Consider the following 14,246-nt stretch of genomic DNA (forward strand, 5'->3'; position numbering starts at 1 on the left):
CAAATACACTCTTTTTTTTACTTTAAGAATGGTGAATAGTCCAGTATGAAGAGTAGCACATAGGACCAGGAGTAGAATTAGATGATGCTAGAAACTTAGCACGCAGGTTGTGGAGATCCTCACTTAGGGGATAAAGAGTTTTTGCCAAAATACTCAGGGGGAGATTTTCATTAGGCAACTGGAAATGCTATTTTGAACCTTATAGGAGAGAACTCATGACTATAAATTTAAGGGTGATTTTTTTGTGGGGGAGAAGGGAATGGGAACAGGTAAGATGGGAACAGGTAAGACTAGTAAAAGAAAATATAGAAAGCTAAGAAAAGGACAGAACATATGAGATAAAAAAAAAAATAGCCACTAAAGGAGATCTAGAAGACGTAGTAAGAAATAATAAGAAATATAGAAGAATGAGGAATGTGTATTGTTCTATGAAGAAGTCACAGGGGGAAAGTATTGAGAAGCAAAAAATAATCAGTGATGTTGGATCTACAGAAAATCAAAAAGTAATAAGGCCTGAGAAAAACTTTGGATTAGGCAATAAAGTGACCTTTCTGAGAGCAGTTAGCAAAAGAGTGATATAAATATCAGTTTTTAAAGGGCTAAAGAGGGATGTGCAGGCAAATGGAATAGACAATCCTTTAAAGAAGTCTGCCTAGTGATAGGGAAAAAAGAGTTGGAAGAATCCATGAAAGCTGTTGTTTTATTTTTGGAAATGCTTGGGCATGTTGTAAAGTCATGGGGTGAGGGAGAGCAGGAGGGAAGAATGTGAAGTACCTTAGAAAGGGAAATGTTTAAGGATAGAGAGGAGATGAATATGTGCCTTGGTCTGACAAAAAGTAGCAGATACTTTCAAGAGCGTATTACGCAAGCTATACCCGGTAATTTTATCTCAATATGACAGACTACAAAAGGTGAGGTAGTAGAATTCCTCATCTACCTGCATTGGGTGGACCAGATAGGAGAATGAAGATGAAAAGGCTTAATTAAGGCACTGGGACAGAATTGCCAAAGATCTGTTTACAAGATGGGCCGTCCCTCAATTGAAAGGAATGCAAGGGAGAGTACTACAAATTCTTCTTTTTCTGGGATCCAGCATTGGGTAAAGCAAGGTTCTAAGTCTTTCTTATTTACACAAAGTAACTCCTCATCTAGTTTTTATCTACCTCTGCTCGGAGAAGGAGAAATTGTAGCCAGTCACAGTCTTCTTGGGGGAGAGGGAGACTGCAGAGGGAGAACTAAGGGGAAGGAAACATTCTGGGTTGAAGAGGCAGAACACAGTGTGTCTAGGTGGGGCAGTCTCGGGAGGGGTGTCAGCTACGAGTCAGCCTATGTGTTTACCTAGTTTACAGGAAGCCGTAGGGTAAAGAGGAGGGGAAGAAGGGTGTGTAAATGTCCCTCCTAGAGCTGCCTGTCAGTCACCAGCTCAGCTCTAGAGAGCAGACTTAGTCTAGGAGTCTCCGTACTCCCCGACAAGGCTAGAGCCAGAGGCTGGGGCTGACACTGCGGAAGGTAGCTGGGCACCCAGAAAAAGAAGGTGGCAAGCCCCCCACATCTTCCTCCTCCTTGAACTATAAACCAGGGAAGAGCACACCCGACCCTTTCACACACACACACACACACACACACACACACACACACACACACACACACACACACACACACACCACTCCACTCTCCCTGGGCTTTTCCTAGCCCCTCCTCCTCTAGTCCCTGCTGGTGCGGTGCCTTCGCCTCCTCCTCTCTTCACCCCACCTGGGGGCGGCTCTGCTCCAGGGGGAGAGGTCAGCGTACCTCTCCCCCACTGTTCCCCCTCGCGACCCTCTAGCCCGTGGATGCGGTAGCCCCAGGAACCAGCCCGAGCCATCGAAGCGAGCAGAAGACCCGGTGCGTGAACATCTAGGGTAGGGGCTGGGGGACCTCCCGGGCCCTTTGTCTCCTAGCTCATCTTTCCCTAGCCCTAGGCGAGGAGAGGGGGCGGGAAACTGGCCAGTGGGGAGAAATTGTAAGAAAGCTCTTCTCCACCTCCTTCTTTTTCAAAGGCTTGAGGACAGAAGGAGGAAGGGACACTGCTTTTGCGGTCTTCAGAGCGCGGATTTCTAAAGGGGATGAGGTGTCAGAGGGACCATTTAGCCAACCCGGGGCAGGGTGAATGGTCCGAGCGGTGGCACAGCGGAGGCCGATACCTGAGCAGCAGCAGCAGCAGCGCAGGTGGCCGATTTGGAACGGCCACCACTACCACCATCCCCCTCCCACCGGGATGCAGGGTCGAAGCAGGTGGCGGCCCAGCTCCGACGCGTTTCCTGGGTGATCTCTGCCCCCCACACAGAGACTCCTTTTCTCAAGATAAAAGGTGTTTTCTGGGAGGCAGGCCGAGTTTCATTCGTGTAGCTGCGGCAGCAGCTGCTTTAGCTGTAGGAAGGGTCGCCGGTCTGTCGTGGGTGCTGGGGCGTCAGGAGGGCGGGTGGGCTGCTTACTGTCAGGGTGAATTATCCAAGTGTCTCTTTGGGGGAAGGCCAGTGCCCTCGGGACTGACCCTGCCTTCGGAAGCTTCTCCCGGGGGAGGAGTTTAGTCGAGCTTAGTGGTTGACAAAGGTTTAAGGGATCTTGTCTCCAGTTGATATAAAGGATACTCCTATCCCAAGCCAGTGGTCAAGAAACTATCCAAATGTTTTGTTGTTTTGATTGCAAACCAGCGCTGCCCGTTCCTCCGAGCTCGGAGTTTCAGTTAAAGAGCTGCAGTCCCAGTTTCTTGTGTTGCTTCCGGTTTCACATTATGGCGTGCTCCGCTGATCAGTTAACAAAGTTCTCCTTGGCCCAGGACCTCAGTAATTGAACTCTTGAGTAAACCTTTTCTTCCCGCTGTCGGCCAGTGCCCCTCCTGCCCTGGTTGGCATGAACCACCTGCGCTACCCCCGCTGCCCTCAGCACCTGCTGTAGGACTACTTTCCCGGGACTTGAGATGGAAACTTTTTACTCGTGATTCTCCCTTCTCTGCCCCCGCCCCGATTTCTTTTGGGCTTATTAAATCTAGACCCTGATATCTATGAGTCAAAGAATAGCTTGCAGAGGGTGTGCCTATTTTTTTTTTTCCATTCCTGTCTCTGACAATTCTTGGTTTCACTAGGTCCCCAAGAAATCCATTTACTTGTGTTTCAGAGTCATTCTGTGGTCACAAAGGCAGTGTCCCTGGTGGCAATACCTGCTGCTTTGCAGGACCTAGTTTAATAGAGCGCTTTGGAAAACTGGGTGAAAAGGGGGAAATTAAAGTCTTTTATGCTCGTAGAGTTCATGATAATGGCAGGACAACTTCTTAATCTTTCTCCTTTTGCTGTTACATTGTGAGACTCAGCATGTTCAATTTTTCCTTTAATTTTAATGTGTGTATTTTTTTTTTAAGTTGGTGTATGTACCAAAGGGTTGTGAACATTCATTTGCAGGGAATTTTATTGTTTTCCAGTCGTTTCTGACTCTTCCGTGACCCTATTTTGGGGTTTTCTTGACAAAGACATTAGTAATGGTTTGCCATTTCCTTCTTCGGTTAATTTTGCAGATGAGGAAACTGAGGTAATGCATGCTAGTGTAAGAGGTCGTATTTGATTTCACTTCCTGACTCCAGGCCGGCCACTCTCCACTGCGCCACCTAGCTGCGGGGAAATCCAGCGTCCAGAAAAATTGGTTTAAGCGTTGGAAGGCCTGAGTTTTACCACCACCATCACCCCAAGTTCTCCTTCCTCCTCCCCTCTCCTCACCAAGGTTATTTGCACAACCTTGAACAAGTTCATTCATTTTCGTGGACACAGGCTTTCACTTCAATAAATAAAGGAGACTGGACTACATGATCTGATGCAGACTTCTGAGTAGTGTGAAAAAAGTCCTAGACTTTAGGTTCACAGTTCTAAATCCTAGTTCTATCAGGAGTATGTGAGATTGGAAAAATCACTTTACTTTTCTGAAGAAAAAGTGCTCTTTTTTGTAAAATTAGGACATTGAACTAGATCATGTCTAAGGTACCTTCATTTTCTAATGATCAAAGTCTGAGGGTTTTTTAGATCAAAACTTAAGTGATTTTGTGAAATGGGTATTAATTGACCCTAACAATGTACAATATGTGAGTGGCTTAACTAAAAAAATAGAAGTATAAAGTTAAAATAAAATAAGTCACTTTTAAAATAATGAAAGATTTAATTAATCAGAGAATTACTGTTCTTAATTTAATAATGACTGAAACATTTTTAGTTTTAACTGTTGTTGAATGTCTACAATATATTTATCCACTTTCTTCTTTCAGCAAATAGGGAAACTGAAAATAATGAAGTCTTTCTTGAATGACTTAGAGTTATACAGTGACTCAAAAACATAATTCTGAACAACAGTTATACAATTTTGTTGCTTTTTTTTTAGAAAGAAGAAAACTTAAGATAAGCTGATATATCAGGGATTTTACTTTTTTAAGATTCCCTTGGCATCTTTACTTCCTACATTTGTCACTTGGATAGGTAGTTACTTCTACACATAGTGGATGATTAATAAGTGTTTATTGAGTTGAATTGTTATGAATATTAATTTTCACATTGTTACGTACAATTTTTTTCAGAATGATTAAACTATTAGTATGGCATTATTTTATATCTTTGTTATTCTAAAGTATGCCCCTTTTAGCTACTAGAGTCAATAAAGGAGAAAAAAAATTTCAGTTATTATAGAATCATTTTTAATAAATAGCTATTAGAAGCTAAAATACCAGGAACTATGCTTTTATTGGTCAGTTATAATACACTTATGGAAGTAGGCCTGACTCTACCACAAAAGCTGTCTTTTAATGGAGCAATAAAACATATCTTGGAGACCCTAAATGTCATCACTGATGAGGACACTAAATAATTCTACAAAAAGAATTTAAAATAACCTTCAAACAGGAAATAGTGATTACTAAAGATCACTATCTTAAATTTTAATAGATTCCTGAATTCTATTGCTTTTAAATATTTAAAAAATGTTTGTGAGTACTAACTGTAAGGTCTTTAAGGTGCCAAGATAAATACTGAATGGTTATGCTAATGAAATAGTTTATTATAAACTGTTGAGATTCTTAAGAAAATGAATTACATAGCACTTATAAAATCAGAAAGAAATAAGGAAAATTAGCAGTTACTGTAAGGAAACAGATTATTAAAGGACTAATGTAAATCACTAAAGACAAGTCTAGAAAATTTGAGGTAAAGAGAGGAGTTTGCTATCTTTTAATCTCATCTAATTAATCATTATATTAATACTGTATTATGTGGAGGAAGAAGAAAATGAAGGTACCAATATTTGAATTTAAAAAGAAAAATTTCTTTGTGCCTTGAAATGAATAATGCTAGAGCCATGGTGGATGTGTGAGGGAAATACAAACCAGTGATGAATAGCTACTCTGGATTTTATTCAGTATGCTCAGTTTCATATGCTATCTCTGTGGACTACTTCGAGAAAAACAAAAACTAATCTACCCAATTTCTAAGAGGAAATACCTTGTTTTGGGGCCACCATTTTCTTTTTGCTTTGGTTATAGCTTCCCTTTAAATCCCACCATAATAACAAATGTGAGTCCTTAGAGTATCATTATATTTCAAAAAGCAATCAAAATACTTCTGACTAATTCACTCAATCCCTTGAGAGACCCAACAAATTATGCAAAAGTGGTGGGAGACCTCTATACTAGATATCATTATTAAAAGTATACAATGAGCCCTTTCTCACTCCAAACATATGGCAGTCTATGAACAGAGTCTGAAAATAGACCCTTTGTTTCTTATTAGTTACCCATCCAGTAAGTCTGACATAGAAGGAAGGAATTATAATCTTTGATCCTTTTTTACATCTCACTCTGAGTAGTAAAAGTTTAGTGTCTCTACCCAATGTAGTAGGGACAGAGAATCATTTTCCTATGAATTAGTACTGATTGGGAGGAAGGGAGCAAATTAGTTCAGCTCCACACAAATGGGAGAAAAAAAACATTTTTTTAAATAGGATTCACTTTGAAGATGGATATTATGGATGTTTTTTGTCATTGTATCCTTTAGTAATTGTAACCCTGCAGATCATTTGGGCTGCTGGTTATTAGATTAAGTTACCATTGCTTTTTGACATGCTTAATTTTTCAGAATGTTTTATACATGAAAAATGGCCTGGTGTCTTGTCTTAAAACTTAGGCATATACTATTGAAAGAAAGACTTAAAAGAAATAAAGCTAGAAAATTTTAAAATGCTTATTCATATATAATTTTAAATTTGTTTATAAAAAATTATGTTTTTAAATCATAGAAATATGATTTTTTAAAAATGAAATTTATTGGTAGAAGACTAGTCAAGACTTGTTTTGTTTTGATTCTCTCTTTATGAGTTAAGTATACCAAAAATCAGTTTTAAAAAAAAAAACACCTTGAAATGATAGTTTAAAAAATAATTTTTAAGTATTAGTGAATGAAGCAGCCTTTATCCCTTCAGAATATTACAAGCTAAGAGTTTTACATGTCAAAGGAACTTGTAGAACTTAAAATATTGCTCTCTCAATTAAAACATATTTATATGTCTATATGTATATGTATTCCTAAATGTTCAGATCCTTAAAGATAGTTCCCAGTTTTTTTTTTAGCCTGCTTATATCCCAATTCTTGTATGTCCAACATGAATTATAGTGATTGGTAAATAAGAGGTGTTGAATAAGTACTTATATGATTAATTGGGGTCATAGTCATAAGATAAAATAGTCTATGGGGCAAGTAGGTGTACAGTAGGTAGAGTGCTGGGCTTGGGCCTCAGGAATATCTGAGTTCAAATGTAGCTATAAATATTACTAGGTATCAGACCTCTGCCTCATTTTCCTCATCTATAAAATAAATATAATAATAGCACCTGCCTTCCACAATTATTGTGAGAATCTAGTGAGATGATGACAATAAAGTGTTTAGCAGAATTCCAAAAACATAGTCGGTATTATATAAGTATTATCTATTATAATTGTTGTTGTAGATCTCTTATAATGGTGTAAAATTAAGCTGAGCCTTTGATTTTCTACTTTGGCATAAAAAGAGTTTCCTGACTTAGAGGTAGTTCTGTTTGGAGGGAGGAGGAAAAAAAAAAGTGTTTTAAGAAAGAAAGATGGAAAATTCAAAAGAAAATGAAATTCGAAAACTATGGAAGCAGTTCCATAAAAAGTTAATTAAAATTGAAATGGATCTAAATGATCAGTGTCTTTGACATTGTATGATTTCAGAGGAATGATATTTTCTAGAAATGTATAGCTGAACCATTAGCATAATGTAAGTAGCTTGTGGCTGGAGAATTGTTCATAGTTATAGCTGATTGGTTCTTGTTATTGGAAGTGTGTTTCCAGTTATATTTCCTTGTGGTTAGCATGCATTTCTTCTTATATATATCATCATCATTAGTAAGACTATAAAATTGAATTTTGTTTCAATTAAATTATTTTCAACAGTAACTTGTTGGTTTACAAATTGAATTTGGTTTACATATCCAGATTCTTCCAGTATGAATTACACTTGAGATTCTTAAGAAGATTTTGACATTTCCTAACATATAACATTATCTGTTTGGCATTTAAAGGGCTTCACTCCCACCTTTAGAGTCTTATATATTGTTTCTCCCTTGATTCTTAAGATCAAGTTACACTGTTCAGAGTGACATCCATAGCATGAAACTCATCTTCCATTTTGATACCTTCCCTTCTCCTTTCCCTATGTCTGAAATTTACCTCTGCCTCATAAGTTTCCCTGGACTCTTTCAAAAACAAGTTCAGATTCCACTTTTTTTTCAAGAAGCTTTTCCCATTTCCCCCAACTGGGTTATCACCTTTCCCTTTCAAATTACCTGCAGGTATATGTGATTTTACATATCTTGGTTATTGTGTCCTGCTCTAGAACACAAAATGTTCCTGCAATGGTTGTTGCATTTCACTATCTATAGGGTCACAAAGGATTGGACATAACTGAAAAAAATGACTAATTTTTTATTAAAATGACATACATTAGATCGTAAATAGGACATTTATTAACAGATTCATTTTTAGGAAGTGTTTTCTTTTTCAATGATCCACCACAATGTTTTAGAAAGAAAATTTCATAAGTCTCATGACTAAGGAGGAAGGAGCCCTTGAGGGGAAGGAATTTGAAGGGAAAGAGAAAGATATGATTAAATAAATTATCTGGAGAAGTTTAACTACATAGACAGTATCCAGATGGCACAATGGTTTTTTAAAGAGAACCATGAATTTCAATCTTATCATGTCATATCTTGATTATCTAAATAAACAAGTAAATATTGCATATATGCATGGATGACCTTTCCCATATGCTCAAAGTTACAGAAAAACTAAAGAAACAGTACCATGAGATAACATTCTTCCAAGAGCCTTTAGAGTCTGAATCTTTTCCTCTTTCTAATGGAGATAGAAACCACTTCCAACAAATACAAGAACAAAAGGCTTTCAGAAGCAAACTAATATAAAGGAGAATGAATGTTCCTAATGCTTAAAAACTAAATAATTATACAATTAATGGTATTCCCATAATATGTCCAAATAAATGTATACTAAAAAAAGAAAGATAAGCCACAGGAAAAACCAAAGGAGAAAAAATAACTTCCAGCAATAGATTAAAATTTGTTTTGTCAAATCTATTTTCCACCTTTGTCTATAATTTTTTAAAAGATATGTACAAGTTGTTGTTCAGTCATTTCAATCACATCTGACTGTTTGTGACCCCATTTGAGGTTTTCTTGGCAAAGATATTGGAGTAGTTTGTTATTTCCTTCTCCAGCTCATTTGACAGATGAGGAATCTGGGGCAAACAGACTGACTTGTCTAGGGTCTCAGGGTCTCACAGCTGGTAAGTATCTGAGACCTGAGATTTCTTTATTTTTACAAAAATAATGAAAGTTTTATTTCACATAAGTGTTAAAATTCCTTTACACTTTTTTCTGTGAAGGAAAATAATTTATAATCTAATAATATTTTTCAATTGTAAATCAGAAATTTTTTTGTTGTTGTTGTCATACACCTTGGTGGTGGTTTTTTTTTTTTAATTGTTTTCTAACAACAAAGAATAATATCTTTCTTCCCTGATTTTTCTTTTACCTGAAAAAGTCATGTTATGATTCCAGTAATAGATATATTTTATATCTTTTGTAACACTTAAAATGGTTTCTATCAAGAATTTCATGTTTACTTTTTCTCAGAGTAAAAAAAAAAATATGTCCTAAGATATGATAAGGCTTATCTTTCAAACTTCAATAACATCTGGGTTTAGCATGGCTATTGCATTTGAGAGGAAAAATCCTCCACAAATTTCAAGGTAAATGTTCAATGGAAATTTATTCTGCACAATATATTTTATCCTTACTTAATACTACTGGTCATTACAATATACATTTTGTATTTAAATGAAAATTCTGGTTCTGTTGTTCTATTTCTTAACCTTCTTTTCCAACTTTATGTCACACTATTTTCTTAAAAATACCCTGTGCTCTAATCCAATCTAGAGATTGGATTACTCATAACTTCCGTTGACTTTTATATTTCAAGCTTCAGCCTGAAATAGTCTATCCCTTTTCTCTCTCTCTTATCCCTCATTTCTATATAGATCTAATTCCTATCCATCCTTTAAAGCTCAAATCAAATGCTATTTTCTTCATAAAACTGTTTCCTGCTTTCTTCCTTTTCCCATCTATTCTTAACTAGAAGTAATTTCTCTACTCTGAGCTTCCTTCCCACTTTATCTTTCTATATAGGACTTGCTACATTCTGTTTTATATTTATACTTCTGAATAATTGTCATCTTCCCCATCAAGTTGTAAAGTCCTTTGTACTGCTGAATATAGCTTGTACATAATATAGTAAAAGCTCGGCATTTCTTAATTTATTGAATGAAAGAAAATACTCTACAAAATTAATTATACTCATATCTTGACTGTAATTCTGTGTCTAAAACTTATGTTTCACAAATGAGAAGAGATATAGCTACTAGACATAAGTGTGCATCCTGTTGTTGAGCCTCAGATTTGCTCAGAGTTGACTAGTAATTCAATAAAATTAACAAAGAAAATGCTTATGTCTTTTACAATTCAGTTTTCTGTGGTGTGGAGTTTTAGGGGGATTTTTTCTTATGATGTGCTGTTTCTTGTCAATAATGAGCTTGATAATGACAAATACAGTAAGAAGATAGAATGCTGGCCTTGCACTCAGTTGGACTTGGGGTTCAAGCCCACAGACAAATCATTTAACCTTTCAGAGTCCTAGGCATCTCTGTAAGATTAGAGATTATAAACAAGTTGCTGATTTTTGTCAGTAAATGTAACTATCTTGCCAGTAATCTTAGATCCCAGTATTCCTTCCTCTAAAAAATTAATTTAGGAGAATTTAGACTTGATTTTTCTTTTAAGAACAGGGGGATTTCTAAAGTATAAACATAAATTCATATTGTCTTTCTGTGGGTACAAATTATGTTTCTCAATAAGATGCAATATAAAAGGCTTTAAATCAATGTATCATTTTTTATCACTATGTTTTTTAGAGGAAGATTCCTTTTTTATTTCATCATTGTTTTCATATGGCAAGTCTTAATCTGAAGAGGATATTTAAATTAGCTTCCAAAAGATAATGCTATTCTTTCCAGGCTGACAGGTGAAAAAGTCTTATGTTGAAGAATAGGTAGAATATAAAAGAGAAATACACATGTGATTCCAAGGACAGAACTGGTAAATCTGTTTTCTACAAATCTAGAAGTATCATTTTGGGAGCTATCTTATTTAAGAAGGAATCATTCAAATGATATTAGATGTAGAATAGAAAAAATGATTCTCAAAGTGTGATTTGAAAACTTCTGGAAATTCCCAAGAAAGAATGGAAGAATAAATTTTTATACAGCATCTGTGCTAAGCATATTTTATGAATTATTATCTCACTTAATCTTCACAACAACTTTGTGAGGTATGTCTTTTATAATTCAGTTTTCTGTGGTGTGATGTTTTAGGGGGATTTTTTCTTATGATGTGCTGTTTCTTGTCAATAATGAGCTTGATAAAGACAATACAGTAAGAAGATAGAATGCTGGCCTTGCACTCAGTTGGACTTGGGGTTCAAGCCCACAGACAAATCATTTAACCTAACTTTTACAGTTGAGGAAACAGAGGCAAACAGAAATTAAATGACTCACCCAGAGTCATATAACTAATAAGTGTATGAATTCAAATTTGAACTCACGTTCCCTAATTCCAAGTCTGTCAGTCATCTATTTTGCCACCAGCTGCCAAAAACCCTTTCAGAGAATGAAACTAAAACTTTTCATAATGATACTGAGACTTTAATTTCTAACAGAGTAAATATCATTAGATATAATCCATATTTTTTTTTAAAAAAGAGACTCTTTGGGACCTCCTCAATAATTATTTGTAGTGTAAAGAAGTCCTGAGACCAAAAAGTTTGAGGTCCCCTGGAATGGGGTGGAGGAGTATACTCAAGATTACATCTATTATTTTATTGATATAGAGAACTCCGAAGTGAAGAAACATTTTCCTTCAATGTAGATCATTAGTATCTCTGCAACTTAAAATATTAAGGAATTGCCCAGAACTCTTAAGTGGGTAGGATGCAGCCAAGGTCACAGGGCGAACAGCGTGTCAATAGGTCAGACTTGAACTTAGCTTTCCCTGGCTTTAAGTCTGGCTCTCTGTCCACTGTGCCAAATTGTCTCTCAAATGTAATAATATGTTTTAGCAACTCTTCCTTAAAGCAGGGGGTCGGGAGTAGAGAGCCTTTTAAGTTGGGGTGGGGTTAAATTTCTTTCATTTTTAAAAAATATTTTGATAAATATTTCATTACAATTGGTTTCCTTTGCAATTCTATATACATCCTTCCCTCCCCCCCCATTTATTCTGATAAAGGGTTTATAAACTTGGTCAAATTGTTAGGAGACAAAAAAATTTTAAGAAATTCCCCCAACCTCCTCATCTTAAATTCATATTAAACTTGATACCAGAAGATTCTAAATGCAATAGAAACTATACCAACTGATGAGTCAAAGAGCTACCAGTTTATATCTTTCATTTGAGTGTTATGTAATAATGTGAATAAAAGCCATTAAAGTCTCTGAGAATTTAATACACTAACTTTCTTAACATGGAGCAAACATAAACTTAGAAAGTTGAGTTTTGAGTTTGGTGAGTTTTATTCCCTACTTTTTAAATCTTGACCATTAGTAGATTTTGGCAGTTTGCCCCATGGCCAAATCTCCTTGAAGAGAGATGAAAATTTGACAATTTACCTTTAAATAGAATTTTAAAATTTATCAAGGGCTGTCTTTACAAATCATGTGAGGAGGAGCTGAGGCATCAAGATGTCACATGACTTCTGCAAGATCATCCAATTAACTAAGTATCCTTATGGGCACTAAAACCTATCTTTCTTAATTCTCAGACTAAGGCCCTTTCTCATGAGGTTCTTTCTATCAGTAGTATGACTATATGAGCAAAGTTAGCTGAAATGACTGAAATTTTGTTTAAGACCTGGGAAAAAATTCACTTCTTCAAATATTTCGTTGAAAATTTTAGTTTGATTAGGTAATGGCCTACTTAAATAATGATTATATATTGCCTGTCACCATTTTGCAAATAAATCACAAAAAATTTAAACTTTTTTCCTCTAATGTCTTCAAAGCACATTAAGCACACGAATAAATTGTGATTGAAGAGTGGTAATTTTTCAAAGTCATATAAGTCATCAATAAAATGACAACTTGAATGTCATCTGAATCCACACAAAGTGTCATTTTCTACAAAGATGACACTCCAGATAATTCTCATTATCTATAATGATTTATACTAATCTTTCTCTTAATCTCTGTCTCGATCTGTCTTTGTCTCTCTCTTTTTTCTCTTCTTTCTCCCTTCCTTTCTTCCAACAAAAATCCATCAGACACAGACTTTGTACAATATACTATGCTAGATAACATGGAGAAATAATAGATGAGACAGCCCCAACCTTAAAAGATTTTATAATCTACTAAGCAACAATGTGACATCCAGAAGCATATACAATGAAGTTGTAATTTAATATAAATATAGCATAATGCATATGTATGTCTTTGCATGATGAGGTGCTATAAGATCAGATGAGGGAGAAATAATTTCTGGCTGAATTGGATCACGGAAAGATTCTTGACAGGGTAGCATCTGAGTCAGGTTTTGAAAAATAATTAGTAGGTCAACAAGTGAAAAGGATAAAGTCATTCCATATATGACAAAAGTAAGATGAGAGAATATTGGAAAGGATGAGAATAATCCAGTTTGGCTGTAGCAAAGCCTATGTAAGGGAAAGTATAGGCTGGAAAAATCTGTTGGAGACAGACAGTGTAGGACTTTGAATCCTAAACAAACCAGTATTTTGGAAATAGCACTTGATTTCAGAGTCCACAACATGAATTTGAGCCTTGTCTCCACCACCCATGTAATCTTGGGCAAGTCATGTAGTCTCCCTCAGAATTTGGTTGTCTTCTTTGGAAAGTGAGAAAACTAATTAGATGACCTCTAAAACTCTCTCCTTTAATCTATACTTCTGTATTAAGTACATGGATAGTAAGGGACTCATACATTCCTTAGTCTAGAAGACCACATCTCACTATCTCCTGGAACTTTATGAAAGAAAAGAAGAAAAAGTCAGACTTTGTCATCCATACACTACCTAAAGCTATGTTTGAAGTTAGAGCAGTGCAGTCTTTACTCCAATGGAGGAGGATATTGAAGAATAATACTGATTTCTTGAGGGTAAAACAAATAAGCCAGAATGTGTATGTTTACATCCATTTTATCCTAGCTTCATTTTTCTTTTCTTACTACCTCTTATCCCTTCATATCTAATCTAGGTTATTGTTCCAAATCCTGAAAACTTTGCTGCCAATTTACAAACTGATAGTGTATTATTAACTATAGAAATCTCTTTAGAAAAGACCATGTGCTTTTAAAGCCCTTGCAACAATGTGCAAGGTTTTGTTAGTGAATTCCCATCACTGTTAACTGAAGAATTAGAATTTTGGATCTTTGAGACCTTCTAACGCGGGCCACTTAATTTTACAGACATAAGTAAGGTGAGGGAGAAGGGTAAGTGACTGCCAAAGATCCAGAGCAAGTAAAAAGGAGGAAAAAACCAAAGTCTCATATCCCATCTCCCTGCCTCCTGTTTTTTTGTTTGTTTGTTT

At 36.0% G+C, this 14,246-nt stretch overlaps 1 protein-coding gene across 6 annotated transcripts in view; it reads left to right on the forward strand.

Annotated features, from left to right (window-relative positions):
* The first annotated feature begins 1,704 nt into the window (after positions 1-1,704).
* The window catches only part of MBP (myelin basic protein), a 198,505-nt gene continuing 185,963 nt past the window's right edge, over positions 1,705-14,246 (forward strand). For 5 of the 6 annotated variants that reach the window (XR_012483228.1, XM_074273625.1, XM_074273572.1 and 2 more), the window contains exon 1: positions 1,705-1,884. The gene's annotated coding sequence lies outside the window, so the exon portion shown is untranslated. Of the gene's footprint in view, positions 1,902-14,246 lie in introns of all 6 variants that reach the window. The other variant, XM_074273581.1, reaches the window with a different exon arrangement.

The sequence above is a fragment of the Sminthopsis crassicaudata genome, chromosome 1, assembly GCF_048593235.1.
Source record: "Sminthopsis crassicaudata isolate SCR6 chromosome 1, ASM4859323v1, whole genome shotgun sequence".
Classification (NCBI taxonomy): domain Eukaryota; kingdom Metazoa; phylum Chordata; class Mammalia; order Dasyuromorphia; family Dasyuridae; genus Sminthopsis; species Sminthopsis crassicaudata.